The 16,463-nt window shown below is 38.8% G+C and overlaps 1 long non-coding RNA gene across 1 annotated transcript in view; it reads right to left on the minus strand.

Moving 5' to 3' along the window:
• Nucleotides 1-766: 766 nt before the first annotated feature.
• Nucleotides 767-16,463, minus strand: part of LOC138925167 (uncharacterized) — a 41,396-nt gene continuing 25,699 nt past the window's right edge. The window contains exons 5-8 of the long non-coding RNA XR_011441005.1: nt 13,333-13,428; nt 12,749-12,905; nt 7,465-8,170; nt 767-1,843 (exon numbers count right to left, since the gene is read on the minus strand). This is a non-coding gene — a long non-coding RNA (uncharacterized lncRNA). The remainder of the gene's footprint in view (nt 1,844-7,464; nt 8,171-12,748; nt 12,906-13,332; nt 13,429-16,463) is intronic.

Here is a 16,463-nt window from a genome sequence, read left to right on the forward strand (position 1 = left end):
GCGTTATGTTTGTGGCTTCAAATGGCTAGAGATTTTCCGATGCTGGGGAGGGTGTTATCTGTGCTTATTTCATTTTGGGAAAGTGTAGGTTTTTTTTGTTTGCAAATAGAAGGTTCTTAATACGTATTGAATGACTGAGTTCAAGCCAATTTCTCAGTAGCAGCAGGGAAAGAACAACCTCAGTCCAGTATTTTGAACAAGAACTCCAATTAGTCTCACAATTGGTTCAACCAATTCCTTTCAGTTACATTTTCATTTGCTCACTGGAGTTGACGAAAGTAGGTATTAGTTTTGACACCCTTTAAATACACCCTAATCTTAATATAATATACATTATGTTTTTTCACGTTTTGCATTTAAATTAGAAGTTGTTAGGTCTCAAAGTTAGTATTTTTAGTATTCTGTTCAGCTCTGTATGCACCTGGTATATTTTGATAATAACCTCGAGTTTAATCAACTGGAAAGAGCCCATTGGAATCAGAAACCTGTACCGTGTTTGGAGTGAAGAGGAAAGCTTTCCCTGGGATCCTGGATCAAAGAATTTTTGACACCAAGTTTCCTTTGCCCAGTGTCTATTGGCTTTGGGAAATAAAAGGAAAGTCGCCTGTTTGACGAGTTGTCAGTCAGTTCCTTCTGATGGCCCTGGGGTTGTGGGCTTGTGAGTTTGTGATGGTGAGCTTCCTGGATCTTGGGTGGTTGCCACGGCATCAAGTGTTACCAGTGTCCAAAGCACTGACTTGTGGTTATGAAGAGATTTGCCACTGGGTTATTTTATAAAAGTTTATTTAACCTTCTATATAGTTAAAATACCAAATATTTCCAACTGAATAGTTTTCTGCTGCTGTAATTTTGGTAGTCCTTGTACTTTCGACTACATGAATAAATAGGCTATGATGGGCTAGCCTAGGAACCTCACCACCAATTACAATATTCTTTCTATGGAAATATAGACTTTTGAGTTCCACACAATAGCTTAATAAATGAACTTTTGGAACACAACCCTTTTTTAGGTTAAGAATTTCCTGTGTTTACATTTTTATTATTTATTTTTACCTTCTTTCCTATTATCACTCTCTGGTGCTGAGGTCTAATGGTGACTGAGTGTGATTATAAACACAACACCTAGCTGCCCTTCTTTTAGGGAGAAGGCTCTAAAATAGCATGATATAATATATAATAGGAAATGGAGATGATAATAGCTACACATTTGCTGCTTTTCAGCAATGGTAGAAAAATAGTTGAGGCGATATTTGTGAATACTAGAAAGAAATGTGCTATACAGAAATCTGAATGTCATTATTCTCCTACATGCTGTATGAGGAAGAAAAATGTAAACATCATTGTTGTTCTCACTCGTTTTATCCAAGACTGAGTGACCTTTCGGAGTCCTTTATTCTGAACAATCTAATGGCACTTCTCAAATACCCATGGATGGCAGCTCCTATAATCCCATTGCTTTCACACATGAAATGTGTACAGTCTCACTAACCAACCCCCAATAGGATTTTTATTTGTAAATTTAACAGGATGGAAAAATTAGTTTCATGATTTTTGAATCATGGGGATTCAAAATTGGGGAAAATAATTGTCAAAGGCAAGCAAAATACATTCCTGGATAAGAAGCTGCCAAATGCAGAAAGATTCACTGTTCAAGAAATGTTTTGTCACATGAAGAGGCTGGCTAGGTGGTGGGGACGGGATACACAGGGAACTTTTGACTTTCTCCTCAATAAACCGTGGTCTGCCTTCCCAGGAGATGTTAACAAATGTGGGGTATTTGACATGTTCCATCTGCCTCGTTCTTCCTCTCCAGCTAGAAGCCGTAGCAAAGCTCTGGCGAAGGCTAGCAAGGAGAAAAATAAAAGCTGAAAGTTCTAATCAAAACTCTAATCAGAAAGATGACAACTGGTGAAGATTATTAAATTTTCTTTGCTCCCTTGATGAATTTAATAAAGAACTAATCAAAGATCATTAGAAGGCTTTTGTGCCTGGCTTGCATTGTAACTGGATTGCAATCTGAGTTTGTGTTTTAGTGGGTTTCCAGGGCGGCATTGGACATGTAAATATATTTAAAACTATAGATGGTTAGACATTTTTTTAGTGTTTTTAGTTAATGTACGAAGCCATGAAAATGTATAAGCTATTTATTGTGCTCATCTACTCTGCCAACTAAAAATATAGAGGATTTTGATTTTGATCTTTAGTAATTAGAATTTTAAAATTTGTATCAGTGTCTAGTTCAAAAAATTTCTAATGATCTTTGATTAGTTCTTTTCTTAAATTAACAGGAAAATAAAAAATGGTATCATTTAATTTCCAGAGCGTAAAAATATGTAAATAACTCTGCAACTACCAGAGCCACTAGAAATTTATAGAAAATTATGGTAATATCTGAAGAGGTTTCTCACTGCCCTCCCCACCCCCGCCAATTCTGAACATTTGCTTAATGCCCCTTGTTTTCAAATGATCACCCCATAGCCTTCCAACTACACCTTAAATACTTCATTTTAAGTACTGCATTTATAGTGGCTCATAAAGTATGCATTTGGATTGTCTGATGACATTGGTACCCCACGCATTTCCAGTGCTCCATTTTGCCTGCTTCAGTATCCGATCGGTCTAACACAGTCTCCTCCCCACCCCCCAACACTGCATTAACCCGGTAATTTAGGATTCCTGCCAGTTCTTCCATTCTCCCATCTCAGATAGCCTCCTAGCCATCTCAGTCGATGACATTTGATTTTGATTTGCCTTAGCAGCAAAACACCTCCATGCTCATCATTAAAGAATTGGCTCTCAGTAATATTAAAAAAGCTTAGGATTTGCTTTGAGTTTTTTGTGTAAGCAGGGTTACATCCTTAATAAATAGTTCTTAGGCTTCCACCTATCTTTTTGCCAGAACAGAAAAATTATTCTGGAATTATCAGGATGAAAAAATGAAACAAAACAAATAGTGGGTGCTTTTAAAAATGAAAAAAAAATATTCAACTCTTACAATGGGCCCTTTTATTAGATTCTACTAAACTTTGATTAATTTTGTGCTTGCTATATGAAAATATGTTAGAGGAAAATCTGTTTCTGTCCTAGTAACTACATTTCTCTTCATAAGTCAAAATATCTTATGACTATTTCAAGCTTATAGAAGAATCCTCAAAAATGTACTGAGATGGGCAGTATAAAACTCTACACACATTAGATGAGTCAGAGTCTTGCACTAAGTGTTTGTGGAAGCAGTCGACAATTAACTCTGAATTACAACCCTGTTCTATTGGCCAAATGAAAGCAGATAAACTGTGAAACTAGACTCTAAACTCATCATGTTCAATGTTAAGTTAAATTAAAGTAAATGGTAAGTTCCCAAACAACGTAGAAAAGAATGCTTTAATTTAAAAACTTTCCAGGGGCCGGCCCGGTGGCGCAGTGGTTAAGTGCGCATGTGCTCCTTCAGCGGCCCGGGCTTCACCGGTTCGGATCCCGGGTGCGGACACGGCACCGCTTGGCACACCATGCTGTGGTAGGCGTCCCACATATAAAGTAGAGGAAGATGGGCATGGATGTTAGCTCAGGGCCAGTCTTCCTCAGCAAAAAGAGGAGGATTGACAGCAGATGTTAGGTCAGGGCTAATCTTCCTCAAAATAAATAAATAAAAAAAAATTAAAAACTTTCCAGCTAAACTTTTAGCACCATCCTGATTCCAAGGGCCAGATATTAAGACAGTTAACTCTTAGGTAGAGATGAACTTGAAATTAAAAGTCTTGTGGGAACATCAATTCCATGATGATCTCTATCTTGAACATGGTCCTGTGGAAATTTGTCCAACTCTTCATATTTCAGCTGCCCATGTTCTCTTATTTACTATTTCTATTGGTCTTCTTTTCTCTTGTAGATCCAAGTTTCTCTCTCTCTCTCTCTTTTTTTTTTTTTGAGGAAGATTAGCCCTGAGCTAACATATGCCACCAATCCTCCTCTTCTTGCTGAAGAAGACAGGCCCTGAGCTGACATCCTTGCCCATATTCCTCTATTTAATATGTGGGATGCCTACCACAGCATGGCTGGATAAGCAGTGCATAGGTCTGCACCTGGGATCTGAACTGGCAAACTCTGGGCCACCAAAGTGGAATGTTTGAACTTAACTGCTGTGCCACCAGGCCAGCCCCCCAAGTTTCTCTTTGACCTGAAAGACATCCTTCAGGTAGTACAGGTAGACTGGAAACAAATCCTCTCAGTTTTTGTTCTTCAGCAAGTGCCATTATTTAATTCTTGTTTGTGAAGGCTATTTTTGATGGATATGGAATTCTGTGTAGACAGGTTTTTTTTTCTTTCAGCACTCAAAAGAAGTCATTTCATTGTCTTCTGTCCTCTATTGTTTCTGATGAGAAGCCAATGATAATTCTTATTTTGTTTCCCTTTATAGAAAGTGCCTTTTTTCTCTGAGTGCTTTCAAGATTTTCTCTTTGTCTTTGGTTTTCAGCAGTTTGGCTATGATGTGCCCTGGTCTGGTTTTCTCTGTGTTTACCCTTTGCGGATTCATTGACATTCTCGTTTCTGTTAAGTCAGTATTTTTCTTCAATTGTGGGGAGTTTTAGGCCATTATTTCTTCAAATTGTTTTGTCCCTACGTTATCCTCTTCTTCTTCTGGGACTCAATTACTCTCCTGCTAGGCTGCTTGATATTGTCTCACAGTCCCTGAGCCTCTTCCTTTATTTATTTTTATTTTAATTTTTTTAATGAACTTTATTTTTTAGAGCAGTTTTAAGTTCACAGCAAAATTGAGCAGCAGGTACCAAGATTTCTCATATGTTCTCTTCCCCCCTACATGCACAGCCTCTCCCATTATCAACATCCCCCACCAGAACAGTAAATTTGTCACAATTGATGAAGCTATATTGACACATCATAACACTTGAAGTCTGCAGTTTACATTATGGTTCACTCTTGGTGCTATACGTTCTGTGGGTTTGAAGAAATTTGTAATGACATGTAACCACCATTATGGCATCATACAGAGTAGTTTCACTGCCCTAAAGATACTCTGCTCGACCTGTTTATCCCTCCCTCCACCCTAATCCCTGCAACCACTGATCTTTTTTTCCTGTCTTCATACTTTTGCCTTTTCCCGAATGTCACGTACTTGGAATCATACAGTGTGTAGCCTTTTCAGATTGGCTTCTTTCACTTAGTAATATGCATATAAGTTTCCTCCATGTCTTTTCATGGCTTGATAGCTCATTTCTTTTTAACACTGAGTAATATTCTATTGTCTGGAAGTATCACAGTTTATTTATTATCCATTTACCTCCTGAAGGATATCTTGGTTGCTTCCAAGTTTTGACAATTACAAACAAAGCTGCTATAAACATCCAGGTGCAGGTTTTTATGTGAATGTAAGTTTTCAACAGTTTTGGGTAAATACAAGGAGTGTGACTTCTAGATCTTACAGTAAGAACAGGTTTCATTTTGTAAGAAACTGCCAAACTGTCTTCCGAGACGGCTGTACCATTTTGCATTCCTGTCAGCCGTGTGAGAGAGTTCCTATTGTTCTTTATCCTTGCCAGCATTTGGTGTTGTCAATGTTCCGTATTTTGGCCATTCTACTGGTGTGTAGTGGTATCTTGTTTTTTTTTAAATGTTTATTTTTCTTCAATCTTATTTCTCTCTATTCTTTGGGTTAGATAATTTCTATTAATTTGTATCTAGGTCACTGACTCTTTGTTCTGCTAACTCTGATGTGCTATTAAGCCCATCAATTTTATATTTCAGTTTCTGTACTTTTCAGTTCTAAAATTTTCATTTGATTGTGTTTGTAGTCTCCATTTCTCTGCTGATACTTATTTAATCACTCAAGATCAAATTTTTGATTCTTTTAACATAACTTTCCTTTAATTATTTGTATGTCTGTTGATTTTTTGATTAAATATTGGACATTGTGGATAATACATTATAGAAATTCTAGATTCTGTAATCTTCCTCTGAAGAGGGTTGATTCTTGTTTAAGCAGGAAGTTCGTTTACCGGCTGATCCCTTTAACTTGCATGATCCTGGTGTCTGGCATTGCTAGTGTAGATCTGTGGAAAGCCCGAGGCATTTCCCAAGCTCTTCTAACTTAGCAGTACTCACTCTTCAAGCTGTGTCTTCCCTACGAATCTTTTTGGCGTTTGGTTTCAGGCTTTGTTAGTGTGGGTCTAGAGCAGCTCTCTCTCTGGGTCCCTTGTTCCTAAGAGGTAGACTGTGTGGGGTCTCAGATGTCAGGAGTTTTCATAAGGTGTTAATAAATTCTTCACTCTGGCAGGGCCAGGACTCTGACATCCCCTGCCACTGTTCTTTCCCAAGCACTGCTCAATCTCTGGTATCTTGTTTCCACTTTCAACTCCGTAGCAGTTGATATCTAAAGGCTCAGGTTGCCTCACCCTGCACATGTTCAATCCAGCTCTCAGCCATGGATTTTCAGGAGATCCTATGGGTTTCTGGGGTCCCTTCTCTGCGCTGCTTTCTTCTCCACAGGTTCTAACTGCTTCAGCTTCCCTGAACTCTGATCTCTGCCTCCTCATCTCAACAAAACCACCATGCTTTGCTCAGACTCCAGGTCACTGGACCATGATTGGGAAACTGTCTCCAGGCAGAGAGCTGGGACAATTGTGCAGCTCACCTCATGCATTTCCCTTCTCTCAAGAATCACAGTCTTACATTGCTTGTTAGCCAGGGCCTGAATTCAGGTGCCTTACATATTTTGTCCAGTTTTGTAATTGTTTTGACTGATACTAGTCCAGTATGTGTCACCTCATCATGGCTGGAAGTAGAAGCTCAAGAGCCATTACTTGATTTCGATCCCATCTGAAATCACATTCCCACACTGGGCAGAAACATAGGTACCATGGTACTTTCTACGAGATGTCTTAAATAATCCCCATCCCAGGTGCAAAAACTCAAGTGAAGATTCCTGTTAAAACATTTCAAACTCAAAATCACGTAGACCATGCCTAGCAAAGTACCATCACAAACATCTTCTTTTATGAATTATTAAATTATTTGATGGATAGAGCAGCAAGAAAGTGGGAGGAAGAGCCCACTTCTTAGAGTTATGACTTATCTGCCAATTGATTCTATGATCTTGGACTTACAACTATATTTAACATGTCTTTGAGATCACTGAAGAAACCTCATTGAAAACTAAGGACACCTACTAGTAAATTTACATTGTAATTTATCTTGATTATATCCTCTGAAGGATACTTTCTGAGATCAAGCATCATTATTATGGTTTTGTTACAGGATTAAACAAGTTTCAAGTTTGGCAACTGTGATGATGACTTTGGAGGGATTTCCTCACTTCAGAAAAATCTTCATTCTCATAATTACATTGAATTCATCTAGAAAGAAAAGAACCAATGACATAAGACAAATCTAGGTAGCAAATAGCAGTTTGGTAGTATCAAGGAGGTAAGAGTAAGAAAATGAGATAAATACCTGCATATATACATAATGCCACGAGTGATTAGATTGTCCTTTTTTCCATAGAACGGTATAAAGGTCTCAAGAGATAAAATGGTATAATGATGCAGTATAATTATACCTTTTGGTGAAATATCAAAGATGCGATGACCATGAGATAAGGAGGCCACAACAGAAGCTGAAATGTCATTTCTAAAGAAACTCAGCAGATTAAGAAGGAATACTTATCAACGTGGTCGAGTGTTCCCTCTCAGTGCAAAGTCTTAAGCCTGACGCCCGTTCTGCTCAGCCTTTGATCTGGTGCCTCCAGGTGATTTTTCCAGAACAATCTTCTCTCAGAGGCAGAGTAGAAGTAGGATGAAAGAAGTACACATCAGGTCCCAGATCACTTTTTTTCCTTTTCTCCCCATTCCTCTTTCAGTTATGAATCCTAGTTTGCTCTGGAGAAAAAACTACTAATCCCCTCGTTTTTTTCCTGGAACATCACCAATTCATCCTGCCCCCAGTATTTTATGCCTAAGTGTAAAAAATAAGACATCTTTGGGCTAGCCTGGTGGCATAGTGGTTAAGTTCACGTACTCTGCTTCGGCAGCCCAGGTTCGTGGGTTCAGATACTAAGAGTGGACCTACACAATGCTTATCAAGCTATGCTGTGGTGGCGTCCCACATACAAAATAGAAGAAGGTTGGTGCAGATGTTCGCTCAGGGCCAATCTTCCTCACTAAAAAAAAAAAAAATTTAAGACACCTTAGGTACTGAGAAACCCGAAGAGGGAGTTTGTATTGGAACCCTGGCCTTGATATTCCTGCTGAATAAACCATTCCTTCCTGCTTGAAAGTGAGTGTACATTATAGGTTTTGCCAAAGAAATTTCTGAAAGTGGGCCAAGTATTGCCTGCAAGGCTGTTCTAAACTAGTGTAGAAATGGGGTGTGGGGTGGCTATGCCTACAAATATCCTGCAAAGGAATAAAGTAACAAATGACAATATTGAAATGAACCAATTCAGTAAAGTCTTTGGGTGTTACACAAATTCTGCATGTTGCACAATTACTTTCTGTTGAACTTTTTCTCATCATTAATATAGTGATTATTTGTGAGGCTTTCTGCCTTCACTGCCATGGTTTAATGGGACAAACTACAGGGACACAGCCCCTCCTCACTTTCTGTGCCCACTTCTCTGGTGCAGGTCATTGCCGTTAAATACTCAAGCTTATTGTTTTTTAAGCAGTGAGAAAATATAATGATCCACAGAACGATTATCCATATAACCCAAAGTCCTTAACTCCCCTATCCTTCTGAGGTCGCCCTTTTCTTTAATAACCATCGTATATATTGTGGGAAGTCCAAGGTGTTCTCCAGTTCCTCTGCAGATTCTGGAGTTGACACTTAGTTCTTCCCACTTTTTCTTGCTCCAAACTCTTGCTTCTCACTTTTCCCAATTTCTTCTCTCCATCTGCCCGTGGCTCCTACAGGCTGCCCCAGGCCATTGTAGTCTGCTTTGCTTCCAAGCATGGCCCCATCACTTTCTTCTTGACAATGTTGTTGCGGGTAGCAGTGCTTTATTAAATTTTCTTGTTTTATATGCATAATACAGAGGAATTATAGCTCAAAACATGGAACCACTTAAAAGTGAATCCTGGGCAGCACCGCTGCGAAAGTTCTCCCTGTCACTGTCACCAGTCTCTACCTTGAGGACGCCTTGTTGGCAGCCCTCTCCCTGTGCGTTTCAGAGGCCTGCTCTCTGGACTCTGTTTCCAGTCCTGTTTCATGGTCTGCTCCTCCTCAGCCCTGCAGTGGTTGAAGGAACCTATTCAGAAATTCCTCTAACTTTATGATGCAGAGAAATTTGGCTCTCGCTTAGGCCTTCTTTCTCCCATCCAGACTCTCCTGGGGTTTACCCTCGCTCAGTTCAAAACGCTCACTGGATGCTTTCCCAAACAACAGAGCAGTTTGCGCTTCAAGAGGAATTCTGCTGCTCTCCTGGAGCAACGAACAAAAACGTCTGTCAGCTTAAAAAGTTGTTTTTTAAGTTATAGCTAAGTTCTCTAAAAATGTTTACATAATGTTTTGAATAAAGTGATTTGACAGAAGATTTAATAAAGTAATAGACAGGCTGGAGGGCCCAGTTGTTAAGGAAGGGGATTCTAGCTGAGGCAGGAGAAGTCAGGGGTAGAAGAAGAGAGTTTGTGGTTTCTCTCTCTCCTCAGCTCTGTGTGGAGGACAGGCTAGACAGGCAGCGACAGTTGTCTAACCTGTGTGCGGCTTCTCACAAGCCAGAAAAGAAGGCAATCGCGAAGTTAAGTCACCGTGAAACTAGCGTCCACGGAGAAGAGATGGAAGTTCAATGAGGCCAGGGAGGGTGAGAAGGAACTCCTGGCGACTTCTCCCATTTCAGGAAAGCAGTTGAGGCCTAGGGAGACAAAGGCTGCTCTCAGAGGCAAGCACACCCCCTGGGGCACCTCAGGCCTCCTCTCAAGACAGTGAGGGCCCTGGGAGGGCAGCGGAGTGAGCTTTGCAGGCTGAGGCTTCACTGCCTGTCATCTATATCCTCAGTGTCATCGCATAATATACAAAATTCCATTTATTACATCAGGGAAAAGAACTTTGTTAAGAATGTTTCTATATTTCAGGGACTCCCGGGAATGTTGGGAAAAGGAAATATATCCGATGGCAGTATTCCATTAAATAAATTACCTGGAGAAATTTACAAAAACTTGCAAAGATGCTTACACAAGGCATATAATTATTACAAATATATAAAGAATATATAACTGCTTCTAGGTGTCATCTCCTAACAAATTCCAACATTGCTTTAGTAGCTATTTAAGCATTTGTATGTATCGCCTCATTTTTAAATAGATATGAAAGAGTACTTAACAATAAAAGGTTTGTCAAAAGGTGTTTGGAATCAGAATAGAAAAACTTCTGTCTTAGTGAGGATAAGCTGTTCACTAACAAAGTCAGATGCACGGTTCTTGTTTTGAATTTATTTTCTCCTACTCTTACAACATCGCTGATAACAAAACTTTCTACTTACAACTTTACATTCATGCACATTGTCAGCTGAATTATTTTTCTGTCTATTTCTACAATGTAATAAATATTTTTTAGGTTTTAAAAAAGCCAAGGAAATGTTCCAAAATTTTTAAAAGGCATATTCACAGCATATACTTAGTTTAGTTTCCTTAAGACTTTTCTGGAACATAAAATGGTGTATGAATATCGTCTTTTCACCTGGGTGGTCCTGCACACTGGTAAAAATAGGCCAAGAGACATACACCAAATGTTTACCCTGATTATCTTTGGGTGGTGGTTGCCAGTGATTTTTCTTTTTTCTATTGTCCTTTCTATTGTTTTCCAAGTTTTGTAGAAAGACTGTTGACTGTTTCAAGTATAGAAAATAAAATCATAAAAGTACTACAAGAAAATATTAGTGAGTATTTTTATAAGCTTTTATTTGGAAAGGTCTTTCTAAATATGACAGTAAAGTCAGAAACCATAAATGGAAAAACTCACACATTTAATGACATCTATAATATTAAAATTCAGTATAGTAAATGATCCCATAAAGTCAATGTAAAATATTAACTACTGTGGAAATATTTGCAAGATATACAATAAAAGTTAATATAATTCATAAATGGCTATTATAAATCAACAGATAAACAATCCAAGAGAAAAATGCCCAAGAACAGGAACAGGCATTTAGCAAAAGAAATGTAAATGATTTAAAACACGAAAAGATACACACCCTCACTGATAAATAAAGAAATTCAAAATAAAAGCTCGAATACTCTTCACCTTTCAAGTTGACAAATGCTTAAAACAATGAAAATGCCTTGTATTGACAAAATGTGGGATAAGAGACACTCTTAATACTCTGTGGGGAGAAAATAAGTTGGCTTGGTTTTCATGGGAGAATAGTTTGACATTATCACAAGTAAAGGGTTCATAACTTTGGACTGAGCAATTCCGTGTTTATGAATGTATCCCACAGGGAAAGTTTAGCAAACTTGTCACAAGAACTGTGAGTGCTCTTCAGTACCTGTGCTCTTCTTTCCTTCCTGCTGTGACCTGGATTTGCATGTAGATAGAGACATGCGGCTTAGTTATTCCAATGGAATATGACGGGAAGTGATGTAGGTAGTGATGCCTCCAGGTTGAGGTGATTGTGAGTGGATGTGTGGGCCTTCTCTATGCTCTCTTGATTTTCCCAACAAAGGGCTGAATGCAGGGGAAGGAAAGGAGCAAAAGAAGAGTGGAGTCACAGGAGGAAGGAGCCTGAGTCCCTGAATGACTGTGTGAAGCAGAGCCCGTCACAACCATTCTTACTAACCCATATTAGACTGTGATGTGAACAAGCCATAAATTATTTTGTCTTAAGAAGCTGTGATGTTGAGGCTGATTGTTATAGCAGATATCCTACTCAGGCTGATATACATGCAATTTAATTCTGTCCCAAGAGAGCCATTACAGCATTATTTATAATAGCCAGGAATTTAAAATAATCTAAATGTCCACTCACAAGCTAATTATAGAACAATATGTATAGCCTAATCTCATTTTTTATAAAAATTATGTATGTATGATTTCATAAGCAGAAAGAGAGAGTTGAAAAGACATATGTCATTCAGATAATGATGATATCACTGCAGAGTGGGACTATAGGGCATATACTTTTCCTGCTAAGCATATTTTTCAATTATTTGAATATTTACAGAATTTATTACTTTACAGTCAATAAAAATAATACCCAATAAAAAAATCATGCACATAGGTAGTCTGGGGACTTAAGTTTCCTTGATTACTTCCTGGATCAGGAAATAATAAATGCAAATAGTTAATAATTCTTATGTGTAGAAATAGGTATTAGATAGCAATAACTGAAACAAAACAAAGAAAATATATGACATATATCCAATGACATATATCCAAAGAACAATGATGCTTATCTTGAGTTGCGGTATGATAGATAACTTTTGTTATTTTTGCTTTGTGCTTTACTGTGTTTTCCAAATGTTCTGCATTGAGCATGTAATACTTTTGTAATTAGGTGGAAAGCTAAAGTGTAAATATTGTAAATGTAAGCAGAAAATGAGAAATCTCTCAAATAAGACCACCCTCCTCTCTGTGCTAGCCTCTCTTAAACCAGGGCTGCATCCTCTGAAGATAGAAAAACATTAACTTGACCTTCAGCAGTCCTGGTTGTACACTTGCACTTTTTCTACCTCCCACCCACTAAAGTAGTCTTTTAGTCCACAATGATAGATCAGAACCTCAACTAAACAAACAGACCTACCTGAGTCTCAATTCAGGAAGAAGCGATTCTTTTGAGATTCAAGAACCCTCTTTGCTTAATGGATCACCACAGTGTGCCTATTACAGAGTGAGAAGGTAGCAGCCTGTCTGATAATTGCTAGGATCTTGCTGGCAACTGCCAGCTAATTATGCCTAACCTGAAAGAGAGAAACAAGGTAAGACAAATCACAAACAGAACTTAAAGATCAAACTCTCATCGCCTTGCGTTCACCAGAGTGTGTACAAAGTGTGTACAAAGGATGCTTCACCAAAGCAGTTCCCTGAGTGACTATCTGAGAGACCTTTGGCACCAGCACCAACACTGTGATTCTACTTGAGAACAAAGAGTTGGGAGCTACCGGAGCCAAAAGCTGCAGTGTGAGCTATGTGTCATCTCTCCTGAAACAGCACCATTCATACGTGTGTTGAGCACAAGCTGGTCACTATGATAAAAGTGAAGTTTCAAGCTTTCGAAGAACCCCTTCTACGTCATGATTTAGACAAGCGAAAAAAAGAGTTCCTCAGTAGAAACCAAAGGAAGTGCAGGAAGTCCAAGGCAGCAAGGAAAAGGAGGCTCAAACTCACTTGGTATTCAGAAGAGGGTGACAGGAGCACTGGGACAGCAAGGACGAGTTCTTCCCACAGAGGGTGAGTCTCAGCTTCCCTGATCTGTGTAGGTGCCTGGAGGTGCGGAGAGGGATCAGAATGACTCTTTTCTCCTGAGTGAGTCTTGGTGAGAGGTGCCTAAATGTCTAAATGCAGAGATAGAATAAGCCTCCTCAAAATTGGTGTCCCCAGTCAGAAAACTGTGGTTCCTCTAGGTCAGGGAATTTTTTCCTCCAATATTTAATTTTGAAAAATTTCAAACATAGAAAGTAAAAGAATTTTGTAGTAAACATTCATATACCCACCATCTAGGTCTTACCATTAATATTTTACTATGTTTGTCTTATCATGTGTGTATGTGCGTGCATGCATGCGTGCACTCAATCTTCTATCCATGTTATTTTTTTGGATGCGTTTCAAAGTAAGTTTCAGACATCAGTATACTTCTCCTCAAATACTTCAGTACATACGTTGCAAACCAAAAGTGAATATTGGTTTACATTTTTTCTTTTCAGGTAAAATTTACAAAGAATGAAATACACAACTCTTAAGTGTACTACTCAATGAATTTTAACAACTGCAGACATCTTTGTAACTCAAATGCTTAGCAGGATACAGAACATTACCATCATCCCAGAAGGTTCTCTCATACCCCTCCCCAGTTAAACCCCACTTGCTCTCTACCAGAGGAAACCATTGCTTCAATTTTTTTCACCATAGAACAATTTGGCTTGTTCTAGAACTTCAAGTAAATGAAATCAGACAGTATATACTCTTGCATAAGGCTTCTTTCTCTTAGCATGTTTTTGAGATTCATCCCTGTGTTGCCTACATCGATACTCCATTCCCTTTATTGCCAAGTCATATTGCCACTGAATGAACATATCACAGTTTGTTGGCCCATTCTGCTATGCACAAATACCTGGGCTATTATGAATAAAGCTGCTATAAATATTCTTGTGCAAGTCTTTGTGTGAACATAATATTTTCATTTCTCTTGGGTAAATACTTAGGAGTGGAATTGCTGAGTGATAAGGTAGGTATATGTTTGGTTTTATAAGAAATTGTCAGATCTTTTACAAAGTGCTTGTACCGTTTTATACTCTCACAACCAGCATACGAGAATCCCAGTTGCTGTATATCCTCAGCAACAGTTAGTGTTGTCAGTCCTTTTGAATTTTACCCATTCTGGAGTGTGTGCAGTGACAGTTCACTGCAATTTCGAATCTGCATTTCCTAGGCCAGTGGCTTTCAAACTTTGGTGTGCTTAAGACCCATCTGGAGTGCTTATTAAACTATAAACTCCTAGGCCCCAACTAGGGCATTTTTTATTTGTGTATTTATATTTTGATTTGTTAGATCTGGCCCCAACACAGGTTTGAGTTCAGCAGGTGTGAGTTAGGGCCTGGGTATCTGCCCTTAACAAGCTCCCTGGAGATTCTGGTGAATGTGGTTCAGACCAGCTCTGAGAAACCGGCCCTCTGGTGGTTGCAGAACTGCTATTTGATATATGATAGAGATGTGCACTCACTTCTCCCTGGCAACTTGGTTAAATTCCTTCCAACAGAAGTGTTTGCGCACTTTTCATGCTTAATAAAACATTTGTTCTGGTTACTAAAGTTTTAATTTTAAAAAATTGAGAGCTTGGTGATGAACACGTTGTCTCATGTAGAAGAAAAAAATCTAGATGATCTGTACCAGATTCCAAAAGAAAGATGCTTTGAGAAACTGTGCTCAAAAAAGAAAAAAATCCATATTCTCGGGTATCTGTAATCAGCACATTATTCTTAAAAATTACCTTTTGGATCATAGATGGGAGAAAATAAGTACTATAATTTTATTTTCATTAGTGGATTAGTGTGTTTTTTGGTTTATGTCACACTAATACTGTTGTATGTGATCTAGTGAATGAAATATAGTCCTGAAATAGCCTAATGGCAATTGGTAGGAAAAATGTTGGAAATATACAAGCATTTTGTTATTACCGCGTTGGGTGCTAAGAGTGAGGGAAAAAAGGACAAAGCTTCTATTAACCTAAAGTGACAATAATAACATGTTATATGTAGGTCTTGGACAGAGGAAAAGTGTGAATAATGAAGATAGTAACAATAATATTGAATTTATCTAGTGCCTTTTTAGCAAGAGTTCGAAGGCTTTCATGAGTAATGGCTCATTAAATCTCGCAGCATCTCTGTAAGTTAGACAGGAGAGGGAATTACACCATATTTTTTTCCAGTGGAGAAATTAAGGGATAGAACCTTTAATGCAAGAATAGGTGTAAAGGACAGAACCAAGGACAAGAATAGAACTAAAGATGGCCCCAGGGCTCATAACTTCCTTTCGTATGTTCCAGTTCCAAGTCATGCTTGGTAAATTCCTTCATTCCCAGAACCACCTTGAGCTGCAAAATATGTACCATGTTGAACACACATATGGGAATCTTAGATCCAACCGGCCCCAGGTGGACAACAGCACTGGTCTGTGCTTGAAGAGTGTTGACAGGCAGAATTCTTCTCTTGAATTACCTAGTCCATATTTCTTTTTTCTTTAAATAAGCTCTTAGTAAAGAGTAAAGAGTGCTTTTTAAGGAGAGTAAAGCAAAAGCAATCTCATTTCAGTTCTCAGGGCTTTACAGATAAATATCCTAATTAAACACAAAGCTCAAACTCCCCACTTTGGCCTTGAGTGATTTCTTCCCCTTCCTTCTACAACGAACATGTGCGTGTCTCTTTAAGGATTTACCTGGCCTGGTGGGTAACCCAGCCACTGAAGACTGACTGTCATCACAGCTGCCTTGGCTAAGGCACTCAGCCTGCTCCTTGGAGCTTCTTCAGCTCTCCGACTCTGCAGCTCTGCACTGGTTATAACTAGATGTTCCACCGAGAAGAATATGAGAAGAGAAACCCCTTTAGGGGTTTGGTTTGGACAAGACACCACTTTCCAGATCTGCATTTGCAGGCATTTGTGGAAATGTTTGACATGATTCTGCAAATTCCATTTGACAAGTGGGGAAGTGCGTGCAGTTTCAAGATGAACATGTTCTCTCTCATTTGAAAACCTTGACGGCCCCTCTTCTTCCAGTAGGAGTCTCTGGCTCTCTCTTTTCTTAC

This window comes from Equus caballus, chromosome 1, assembly GCF_041296265.1.
Source record: "Equus caballus isolate H_3958 breed thoroughbred chromosome 1, TB-T2T, whole genome shotgun sequence".
Classification (NCBI taxonomy): domain Eukaryota; kingdom Metazoa; phylum Chordata; class Mammalia; order Perissodactyla; family Equidae; genus Equus; species Equus caballus.